The sequence below is a fragment of the Schistocerca nitens genome, chromosome 2, assembly GCF_023898315.1.
Source record: "Schistocerca nitens isolate TAMUIC-IGC-003100 chromosome 2, iqSchNite1.1, whole genome shotgun sequence".
In the NCBI taxonomy this organism is placed as follows: Eukaryota; Metazoa; Arthropoda; class Insecta; order Orthoptera; family Acrididae; genus Schistocerca; species Schistocerca nitens.
Window position 1 is genome coordinate 757,111,561 of NC_064615.1, and position 12,623 is coordinate 757,124,183.

General features: G+C 36.8%; 1 protein-coding gene across 1 annotated transcript in view; it reads right to left on the reverse strand.

Annotated features, from left to right (window-relative positions):
- LOC126235311 (uncharacterized) overlaps positions 1-12,623 on the reverse strand; it is a 306,085-nt gene that overhangs the window by 202,392 nt on the left and 91,070 nt on the right. The gene's annotated exons all lie outside the window — the stretch shown is intronic.

Consider the following 12,623-nt stretch of genomic DNA (forward strand, 5'->3'; position numbering starts at 1 on the left):
ATATGACATATATGCAGTATATATTCTAGCTAATTCAAAACTGTGGGAACTATAAATTTTGTTAAAAACTGTTCCATTACTAAGATTTCAATTTTTGTGTACACTACAATGAAAACATTGTGCATTTATTCTATGGTATATATCCACTGGAACATGCCATTTTCTTTCATAACAATCCGTCCAAATGTTTTATTCTTTTAATGTTGAGGCTGACTATTATAAATTATACATGAAGTATTTTAAATTTGTGTGTTTTATATAAATAAAAAGTATAATGTTAGTTGAATACAATCAGTCAGAAACAAAGATTGTGTTCTTTGTTCCTTCTGTCATTTTACCTACGGCTGTCATTAAATAATTCAGTTTTATGGAGTCACAATTATTACCAAGAAACAGAAACAAAGTGCAAGTTTTTAATATGTTCATGTATTTTCAGTTAGCATTTGACTCAATATTTAGTATATGATTAAGGAACTAGATTTTTTTGACAGTTTAAAACTCAAATTCTAACTGTTACTGTGTAGAATGTATATTTTTCAATACAACCATGTATTTCGTGGAGATATATAAACTTTGTACTACCTTACCAATACCTGCAATTACATATGAATCTAATCCCTGAAGTAACCCAATTTGGAGCTTATATTCTTTGTCAAAACAGTCATCATTGTGTAAGAGATAAAATGTCTGATTAAGTTTGATGAATCTTTAGGTTCCCACATATACGTCTGAGAAATCGTGCATAGCACATACTACAGGCAAATCCCATGAGGCAGGGAATCTCTGAATACAATGAAATTGGTTAGCTGGGCTAGTAGCCAGGCAGACGTTTTACATGATCTGCTACTCCTCTGCAGACTTGCACATCAAAGCTGTATCAAGTGCTTCTCTTAACGTTGAGGATAACTTGGCTATCTCGAGCCCAATAAATTGTGCTAATTGAAACTAACTATCCCATCATTTTATATCTCCTAATAAGAGAGATTGCTGATCTTGATTTGTTTCTGTCTAAAACATTTTCGTTTAACACAGTACTTTTTTCATTGAGTAGTGAGGAACTCCTGAGTTAGTTTACTGTATATATATTTCAGTAAAGGGCATCTGAACAATGTACATTATGTTTTGTGCTAATAGAACAGATCTAAATCTAAAGCACTATTTTCCACCAATTTTAAATGAGTAAGTAACAATATTATGAAAAGGAAAAGACTGGGTCTGATGGTGGAATAGAGAGCTGTTTAGTGCTAGAATGGGAACAGGGAAGGGGTTGCATGGGTAAGAACTATGACTAACAAATTTTGAGGCCAGGATGGTTATGGGAACGTAGGATATATTGCAGGGAGAGTTCCCACCTGTGAAATTCAGAAAAGCTGGTGTTGGTGAGAAGGATCCAGATGGCACAGGCTGTGGAGCAGTCATTCAAATGAAGAATGTTGTGTTGGTTGGTGTGCTCACAGCAACAGGGCGGTCCAGCTGTTTCTTGGGCATTTATGCGGACGGATAGCTTGTTGGTTGTCATGTCCATGTAGAATGCAGCACAGTGGTTGCAGCTTGCAGATGATGTGACTGGTTTCATAGGTAACCCTGTCTTCGATGGGAGTAGGTGGTGGTGGTGGTGGTGGTGGTGGTGGTGGTGGTGGGAGGATGTACGGAACAGGTCCTGCATCTAGGTCTATTACAGGGATATGAACCATGAGGCAAGGGGGTTAGGAGCAGGGGTTGTGTAGGGATACCTCTGTGAGAGGGGTAGGACATATAATGGGTAGGACATTTCTCATTTCAGGGCACAAGAGGCAGTTGAAACCCTGTTGGAGAATGTAAGGGCAGATTTTCCATTAAATGAGTAAGTGATTCACAATCTGGCACATCCACTTTAACACTTATGATTTACCAGTCACATCTCTCTCTCTCTCTCTCTCTCTCTCTCTCTCTCTCTCTCTCTCTGTGTGTGTGTGTGTGTGTGTGTGTGTGTGTGTGTGTGTGTGAGACCGCACATGTATGCACAGAAAATTGAGATTGTAACAGAATACATGGACAGACTCATATCTGTGAGATGATATTTACACCTATTACCCAATTCTGTATAACACAAAGAACAGCAACCACCATGTAAGTGGGTGATAACATCACTGAGCTTCAGAAACAGGTAAGCTCAGTATCTTTCATTCTCTTGCGTATTTCTGCTCATGAATACCTCTCCTCAGAAGTAAGTGTTGATTGCACAAAAATTATGTATTCCCTAGTTTGGTAACAAAGTTATTTATGTAAACAGTCATGTATTACTGGCACATTTCCTGATTAGCTGAAGTATGCTCAGTTAAGCCTCTCTATAAGAAAGAAGATTAAAGTAGTGCCACCAAAGTGAATCCTAATTTCTGATTTTCAAAAATTTCAGAGATGGTAACAAAGGAATTGAAAGGATTTTGATATTAAGAAGGCTATTTACACACACTGCAAGAATGTAGTTAATTCAGTGATAAATTACAGACTACAGGTATATTCTGTGGTCTGTCAGAGGAAAGTGACTATAAAAAACAATATCCATTTAACAAAATTAGATTATTACTTTGTAACAAGAAGTGTCACAAATTGTTTCAAATTGTTTATGTTACAGGAAACAAAGGCAACCAATAAAGCAGACTCCTGTATTGAAATATCAGTAACACTTTGAGCCCTTTACTTTTTCCCATGAATGACATGTCTTCAGTAACTTTACAAGATATAAAGTTTGTTTTGTTTTCAGGTGATTAAAATATTGCAGTAAATAACAACAAAGCAAGTAGAATCTTTAAAGGTCAGTTTAATTTTTGTGGATGTCAATAAATAGTCTTTCGCCAATTTATTATCCTGAAGACATTGAAAAGGCACACTATATGCAGTCCAGAACATTTAACACCTGTATGTGCCTAAAACATGAAAAGCAGATACTTGAGATTACAACTTGATAATAAATTCATTTCGGACAAGCCTAAAAAAATCTTACTTGCTGTGAGAATAGATGATCGTGACTTAAAAAAAAAAAAAAAACTTGGCCTACTTTCATTCCGTAACGCCACCCGGGATTATCTTTTTAGGGCAACTGAAAGCCAAGCTACAGTTTTCAGAGTCCATTAATGTGCAATATGAATTAACTGAGGCATTAACTCAAGAACATCCTACATACGCCTGTTTAAGGAACTGGTTATACAAACTACCTCTTCCCAATAATTTTTTTGTAAATAAATTTGTCGTAATACAATAGGAAAGTTCTGGTAGAATGTAAATCATTAAGAATCACTGAAAAGCACACAGAAATAGAGAGAGAGAAACTTAAAAACTTTCAGAATAAACTTTTTTTTGCTAGCATCAAATAAACAAAACATTTGCATTCAATTCCTTTATCTTTTTGGCAGTGGATCCTTTACAAAAGTTGCCTAATTTTTTTTCTCCATTTTAATTCGTGTCTGTTTTTCACATATAATTTCAGGAGCAACTGTTGTGTCAGTTTATTTTGTGTTGCTTGTAACACTGTCCGATTCTCACACCATACATATCACTGACTTTCAGGGCATGTTTTTCAATTTTCTCATTTGCCTCAGATAAAGGTAAGTTGCAGGCATGTAATTCCGATTTGGTGTTTCCTCCCCTTCCAATTTTTTTCTTGTTCATGAATGTTTCTTTTTATTTTTTTAAAATATTTGCTTTTATTTCTTCTTTTTTCTTCCTGTTTTCATATTCTTCTATCCCCTCCTCACACTATCTTTGTGCAGTTGTTTTTCTACCTCCAGTCTAACTAAGTAACAATGATGAGCTGTATGACCTCTTTTTCAAAAATTCTTATATTATAGGAACTTTGCATATTTCATAATTGTATTGTTTCAATCCATCTTTGACAGATTCAATTGCACCTATTCAATTCTAAGAAAGTTGTGTTCTGGTGTCTGTGGGAAAACTTAACATTAGAAAATCCTCTTTCTGGATCTGCATTACTATGTGATCATACTAATGCTGCTTTCATTGATCTCTTCAGATTTGAGAACATATCACTACATACAGAACCCTTTATGGAAATTTTTTTTTTTTTTGCCAATAATGATCAATCCTCAGCTACTTCATGTTATCATCAATTCCTTTATAATATACAAATCACCTAGTGTTTTTTGCCAGTGAAGTATTTCTCACTCCTCAGAAATGATTCCAACAGATACAACTTTTACTCTCTTGCATGATTACATTGTTAACTGGCAATTTTTGGAGAATATGGTGTGTCATTTTTTCATAAAATTATCTCACACTGAGAAGAACTGACTTCTGCACTTAACAATATCCATTTCATCATCAGTAATTTCAATTTTATTATCAAGGAGTTTCTGTGCAACAATCCCTATTTTGTAATTCTTTGATGTGAACAAAGCACTCAAGAAGAATCTTTGTCCATGATGTCATCTTGTTATGTAATTAAAGATTCTTCACACTGAAAAACAGAAGATATGGTTGCAGAACTTCCCCCACAACTTTAAGAAAGTGTAATTGAAGTAAAACTTTGTCATAATTACTTTTTATACATCAATTAATTCTATAAAATCTTGAGTTATCTTCTATATTCCTCTCTTTAACGTCTCAGTCAAGTATTTTTGAAGAAGCTCTGACGAAATTCTTTCAATGCACAGAATGAGTGTTAACTATCTACATTGCATATATGAGAAATTTCAGCTTTAGAAGCAGGAGATCATCCTGAATTTTCTTTAATTTGTCTATTCTTATTAGAGAATAGTTTTTAAAAAATAAACTGCTATCCATTTCCCAAAATCATGATGATCAATATGTAAAGTGCAAGTGCCAATATCAGTTAGTTCTGTATAGTTTAAAAGCTGCTTTTGCTAACTAGTAATTCTACCAAGTGCTTTATTTAAATTTGGTCCATAACTACCCAACATGATTAAATCTCTAATGAGCAATTGACTATCAACAGTTTGCATAATATTCTTTGAAATTTATTTTGCTGTAGCATGAGACATCAGGTAAATGTTCGAGTGACAAACTGTAAGTTCTTCACTGATAAGTCACCAGTTCCTGTAATATCAAACTTATTTTTTATTTCTCTTTTTATTAATTCAGCATGTACAAAAGTGTAAGGACCTAATTTTTGTTGGCCATCTAACAACAGTCCATTGAAACATGGCCCAATGGTATCCAATACCAAATAGGATAATTTTGACGCAGATAATGACATTTTTCCAGAAATGGTGCTATCGGGGAACACTGCCATGAGTAGTTCCTTCGAGTTGTCAACAGACTTAAAGCTAAAGTTATTGCACATCACTTTCATGGTCCAAAGAAGTTCAACTTTTGTTGCATTACCCCTATTGGACCAGCAAGGCTGTTATTAACAAGCTGACTTCCTGTCATTACATCCTCAGTATTCTTTTTATGCATTGCCATTTCAGAACGATTGAAGAGCCCCTGCACACCAGCAGCAGATCACAATTATCTGTTGAAAGGTGACAGATCATTTCATAGATCTTATTTGTCTGGGAATGGCCATCTTTATGGATCACATGTGAGTCATGCTTGCAGTATGGCTGTGTGTATGATTAACAGTGATTTGTGGCAATATGGCTGCGACTCCTTTCTCTAGTTATTAAGCATGGTTGTGCAGTTATGTTTCATTTTGCCTACACTGAATAAGAGCTTTACATTAGAATTTACAGTTATTCAGAGACCATGAAATATTCTGCAGAGTTAATTGGAGACTGGAGTAGCCATTTATGATGAGAAGTAACACGTAACTCTCCAACTTTGCAGTGACAAGCATTTTTAAGCTTGTGCTATAGAAGTAGAATTGATGGGAAGTTCGTAGCAGTAGTTGTGATAAAATGGGCTCTATCTGATCTTTATGAGTTATTTATGAAGTAATTGCATGCTTATTAAAACTTTTTATGTATAAACAGAATGACAACCCATTATATCCCCATCATACACTTGCTCTTCTCAGGCATATTTGTTTTCAGAAGCTCTTTGTCAACAACTGATATATTTCTTTTATGTTTTACTGTTAGTTTGAAAGTCCATTGTTGAAACTGACAGCAGGAGTGGAGATCAGGATTGTTTATTTCCTGGTGGAAAGCATTTGTTCTAGTGCTATTGAATCTGCTGCTTCTTGTCATGGACAGGCGGTAAGTAATTATAAAATTATGAGTTGCAGGTTCATATTTTCGCTCATATTATTACAGATTAGTAATTTGAATACTTAACTACAATATATAAGCACACATTGGAAAATAGTACTTTATCTGCTTTGTTGTGGTACTGGCTTATATCTTTATGTATGAAATATCATACGGTGGTCAGTAAGGGGCCATTCTCTCACAGTTGGTCCGATTTATTTCAGATATAATTTGGAAAAGAAGAGGGATTTCCTGTTCTTGACAGAAGAAGATAATGAAACTTTGTCTGACATATTTGATACATGTCAGGAGCCTGAATTTGTACTTGTTCCGTCAAATGATGGTGAGGACATGGTAAAGATGATGCAGGTAGTGATGCAGAAGGACAACCTGCCACTGTTCCCGGTTTAGAGAGAAGGCTCTGGGACAAACTACAGAGATAAAATCAGTAAATACTGATGGCTTTGTTGAAAATGTTACATCTTTATCCACTCAAGAGGAAAATCCCTACTGTTCCAAATCATGATCGCAGCCCCGAGTTAGGAAAGCAGGACACTGGATACAAGAAAGACTAGATCTTCACAAAAATTTGAGCTATCTTCTGAGCCTACATCTGATATAATAGAACATCTCTGCACATCAAACCACAATAGATCTTTTTCGTAAAGTTTTTGATGCTGATTTGGTTGACATTCTGATGAGAGAGACAGTAAAATATGCTGCTCAGAAGGGTCACAAAATACAAATAAGTCATAATGGCATCTACAAACACGTCGCTATTTTGCTGTTATCTGGATATTGTGAGGTCATGCATAGACCTACATACTGGGAGATCAGACCTGACACAATGTTGTCGTTTCGAATTCTATCTCCAGAAACACTTAACAAAATTCATAGTTTCTTCCATGTCAATAATAATGACAGCATTGAAAAAGAAGTTTATAAGGTTCAGCCATTAATTTCACATGTAAATAAGAAATTTCAAGACATCACAGAGCCTCTAGTGTGAAACTTCTCCTTGGATCAGGCCACAGAACCTTATTATGGCCACCACTTTGTGAAGCAGTTTGTAAGAGGCAAGCCAATTCGCTATGGTTTCAAATGGTGGTGTTTAGCTACATCTAATGGATATCTCATGAAATTTGTCATTTGTCCTTTATTATTACAATGTCTTACTTTATTCACGTAATAAAGTACGGTTATTTTGTTGACTCATATATATGAATTTGCCATACATACTTTATGTATAAATAAATAATGTAACCTTAAAATATAAATAAAATGAACATTAAAATACCTGGAAATTATCATTGTACCTTTTCTTCATTTATTCGTGTAATAAATGTTTATCGTAAAAAATTCAACATATTACTTGTGTAACTGCCCATCGTATAATATATCACACCTCAATAATTTTACCCGTTACTGCCCATCGTATGATATATCATCAGTTAAAATGTTATGAATTTAAGGCCACCGTCATAAATTAACATTCATTACATAAATTAACATTCATTATGTGATTATTAACCCCTGTGAGTAGGGATATAATGGGTTAAGAGGATACTGTAATTTAAATGTTCAGAGCAAATATATTACACAGCTATACTTGGGTCCCTTGTCACTTCATATAATCTGAGTCTCCCTCAAACATGTCACTATCGCAAATGAGTTATGTGAATCCTTGCTACAGAACTATAAGACTACAGTAATGAATAAAAAAGAATTGAGAACTTTCTAGCACACTGGGAATATGTACACAACCTCCTTGGTGTCCAGTGGATACTGTAATATATTCTGTAAAGTAACCTACAGTTCCCAAGGCAAGCATTTCAAAACTAGTTCAGTAAGTTATACTTCTCATTATTTCAAATTAATTGTTTCAAGTATTCATGAGGATACAGAAATCAACTGCAACTACCACTAAACACAGCAGTTCATTTTCCATAGCAGAATTTCTCAACCCAGTGGCATTCATAATACCGATTGAAATTGGTGTGTCAAGGTGAGTGACCAATTGCAGGCAATATTGCATGCAACAGGTCACTGAAATCCATCACTCGTGTGGAGCCCATAAAGGAATTTCTTGGGAACTGTAGTTTACTTTACAAATTTTATTATATTTTTCACTGGTGCTAACTGGGTTGTGTACATCTTTCCAGCATGCCAATACAATTTGTTTTACATTTATTAGACCTCAGTTTCCTTTTACTCATTAGTCTTATAGTTTCACTGCAAGTACTTACACAATTTACTCAATGTGTCTACGGAGATGTCAACAGCGACGCTACTGATTACCGAACTCTTGTTATAAATTGTATGAGAGAATTTGATTATATTAAATGACACAGGACTTGAGTGTAACTGTGTATAAGATCTGACCTAAACGTTCTCTTAATATTATGGGAGGTACATATGGCATTCTGTTTAGAAGTTAAAAACTTTAATAATGTGTAATAATTACGTGAATCACTCAAGACCATAAGATGGAGCCCACTGTATTGCACTATTACTATGACCTTTCATCAATTCTATTTGTATAGCCCAAGCTTCAAAATGTTAATCACTGCAAAATCTGAGGTGTATTTTGTATTACTTCTAAATATAAATGGCAAATTCAGTTTCCACGTCACTTCTTGGGGTAGTTGATGGTCCCTCGATAACTATAAATTTTAATGTAAATTTCTTCCTTAACTTAGGCACGCCAAAACTAAGCAAAACTGCACAAACACACATAATAAACAGAGAAAGTCACAGCCATGTGCCATGTTGCCACACACTGCTGCTAACTACCCAGGCAGCCATATTGTGTGTATGAGTCACAAGCAATCCATCAGATTGCCTGAGATTTCAATGGGAACCGTGATCAGCAACCAATGGCTGCGATTTGCACATGCATGTGTGATATATGAAGTGATCAGATCTCTGTGATCTGTCAGTCTTTTGGGGGCTCTTATGAAACTGAAGTCCACATTTTTCTTGCACAGCACACTACATTCAGAATCAGAAGTATCACACCAGGCCCAAAGAAAATGCCCATTGTACTCCTTAACCTTCAACTTAACTTCAATAAAAGAGGTTAGATTCTTTAGCGTTTTATGCTTCATGTAAAAGCTAAGAATAAACATGCTAAAACATTTGTTTCTCATGCTAAAAAACAATGAGTATTGTGTTTCGTGTTTTGACTTCAAAGTTTATAGAAAACATTAATTACTTCACTCTTTTTAACACCACAAATGCATACAATTTATGCATATGGAAGGCTGTGAATATGTATTTCTGTAATTGCTATGCAATTGTCATGTAACTGTTCAACCATTGTCTCTCTCTCTCTCTCTCTCTCTCTCTCTCTCTCTCTCTCTCTCTCTCTCTCTGTGTGTGTGTGTGTGTGTGTGTGTGTGTGTGTGTGTGTGTGTGTGTAGCCCACCAAAACAAATCTAACGGTAACTGTGGGCTCATGGTGGCACCATGTGCAAGAGTGCTAATGTGTCTGGCGTACAGATTTACGCAGTATGTTCAACAGTCACAACGTTTTGTTAGCTGTAAATGATGTTGCCCTCTAACAATAATAATGGGTACTACACTACACATACTTTTAAATTACAGGAAATGCAAAATTAAAATGTAAAAATGAAACCATTATTTTTTAAGCTAAGAATAAAAATACCAAAAAAGTAGGAAGAGTAGAGCATATAAAGGAAAGTACCAGTATTACTACTTTATTAGTGAAATTAGAAGAAATGTAATGTCCACCTGAAGGCAATTGCACTTGGGTCAACCCATCTGGATGGCTGACATTATTTTCAAAAAAATTGGGTCCAAAAGGTAAGCAATTAAAGTGGCAAAGCCCAAAGGTGATATTGAACACTAAGAAATTCTGAGAAGCTGTGTCCAATAGCAACCACAAGTACGAGTCACGCAAGTTGATGCACGAAAAATACTTGCCCCTGGCAACTTTGCCAACAACTCCTCCGAGGGTGCATTTTTCCAGCTTGCAACAAAGGTCATTTCCCAGAAGATGGCTCAAAACTGCCTACAGATTTCATAAATGTTCCTCATGCTAAGAGTCCATTACGAGGATGCCATCGAGATAGTTTGTACAATATGGAATGTCCTAAACCAACAGCTCCAAATCATTGATGAATTCCCAGCACAGATGAGATTCCAAAAGGCGAATGCCAAAAGAGAATGTTCAGTATCAAGAAATTCTGAGAAGGTGCATCCAATGGCAACTGCAAATATATGTTGTGCAAGCTAATGTGTGAAAAATTCTTGCCCCCAACAACTTCGCCTGCAACTCATCCAGACACGGAATTGGATACAAGTCTGCAATACATTGCACATTGACTGACTGTTTAAAACCACCACCTAGGGGCAAGGCACCAGGTGGTTTCTGAATCACCACCAAAGGCCCACTGACTCGATGAAACAGGGGAAACGATGCAGAGATGCTGTGAATGCTGCAGCTCAGCTTTGATTTTATTGTACATGGTGAAGAGAATAGGGTGGAGGTGACAAAATTTGTGTATCACTGACAGCTTAAGTGAGACATGTGCCTCAAAATTTTCTGCCCAAAACAAGGCATTCTTAAGAAGCTGGTTATACAACCATAGTAAAAAGTCCTAATCTGGAAATAGAACCGATTGAAACACTAAATGTGCTTTTTCAACTATCTGGAAGCCAAAATCAGAAGAGATACGTAACCCAAAAATATTTTGCGCAAGTCATGCATTTATCACTAACAATTTAAGCTGCCATTCCACATCATGTTAAGGTGTCAAGGAGAATTGCTCCATCAAAGAAATACACTGTTTAGTGTAAGACACAGCATGATGTAGCGGCCACTGCAGCACAGATTAGCGCAATGCTATCTAAGTTAAACAGACTGACTATTGCTCCCGTGTCTACCTAAAATGAAATCAGTTGACCATCCATTACCAGCAACAGCAGAATACACTGGGGTGAAGCTTTCAGTGTGTCAGAGACATCCTCCAAGTTCACTGAAAGCACTGTTGACCATCCCGTGACTTGCCGATGGTCACAAACTGTTGCCAAATGGCCTGTTTTGTGGCGACCCCACACATGGTCTCTGCCGAAGGAGAACAACACACAGAATCTAAACGACGTCAGGAGCAGGGATTACAACAGTTCAGTTGACACATTCCAGCAAAGCCCAGTAAGAGCAGTGAATGGCAGCATCATGTTGTCACTGCACTTGACTTATGAACGGCATATCAACACATGGCTCAGTGAACGGCAAGGCTGCCTGGCTCATCCAATGGGACACTGAGGGCTGTTTACCATATGGGTGTACCCCCCCCCCCCCCCCCCTCCCAGTTGTCTGAACCCCTTACTGCTGTTGTAAGTTAATGCCATTCAGCAGTCTAATTGGATGATCACATCTCTAATTAATGTTTGACATACGAGGTAGCACAATGGAACACTCAAACCAACACTTGTGTAAGAGACCTTGCTGGTTGGTGATTCACATCACATACAACTGCCCGGGGTACTTGTGGTGCTGGTTAAACTGTAACCGTTTGGCCAACACATGGGTTTGATGGCAAAAATACTGCATCAACTATTAACTTGATGAACTTAAGTTTCACATGGTACATAGCTAGCTTCAAATCCTGTACAACTCCATATAATTCCACACTGCTGGACAATAACAAGACAGCATTATCAACTAGATCAATGATAAGCATTTGGCATAGGTAATTTTCCCAGCTTCCTGTAGCCTCACTGAAACCAGCAAACAACAGCGATGTAGAAACCACCTCTGCCAGCACCTGGCCTGGTGTCAAAATGAGTACAGAGAAATTCTGTTTGAGCAGTTCCTGCACCTGCTGTTTCCGTGTTCGAACATGTGTAAGAATGTCCACCATCACCACTTTAGTATCTGTACATGGTGTGACAATGCTGCAAACCATCACTGTTGACTTGAATGCAAATTTTACAAATGGACAGTGGCTTGACAAGAAGCTAGGAGCTGAACCCTGCAAGAGGGAACAAAACTATATGGGAGCAGAGTCTGAACATCACATAGAGATGAAGCATGGAGATAAAAACAAACATGTAGAAATCTCATTAGCATGCAGAAAACAGGGCATGGTGTGAGGTGAGGGACTGCTCTAGAGTAGTTGAAGCCAGTGAAAGAACTGCCGGGTCAGACCTATTGCTGCGAGCAGCTAAACACCTGAGTCAGTGGCCCCGCATGTTCCATGCTTTGTGTGTACCCTCCATGAAAGTGTTCTGCACTATGCCGGTCTGTTAAACATGCCAGCTCACTGCATCAGACAATGTCCGCTGGTGGGGATACTAAAACAAGGTTTCCAATATTTATTTTTTATATGTTTGTGTAGTTGGAGAGATGAAAATAATGACATTCTAGAATGAAATCCACAAGAAGTCCTTTGAGATATAATGAGAGGAAGGACCTGGAGATGGTGTTTCAATAATGAAGATTGAATCTTG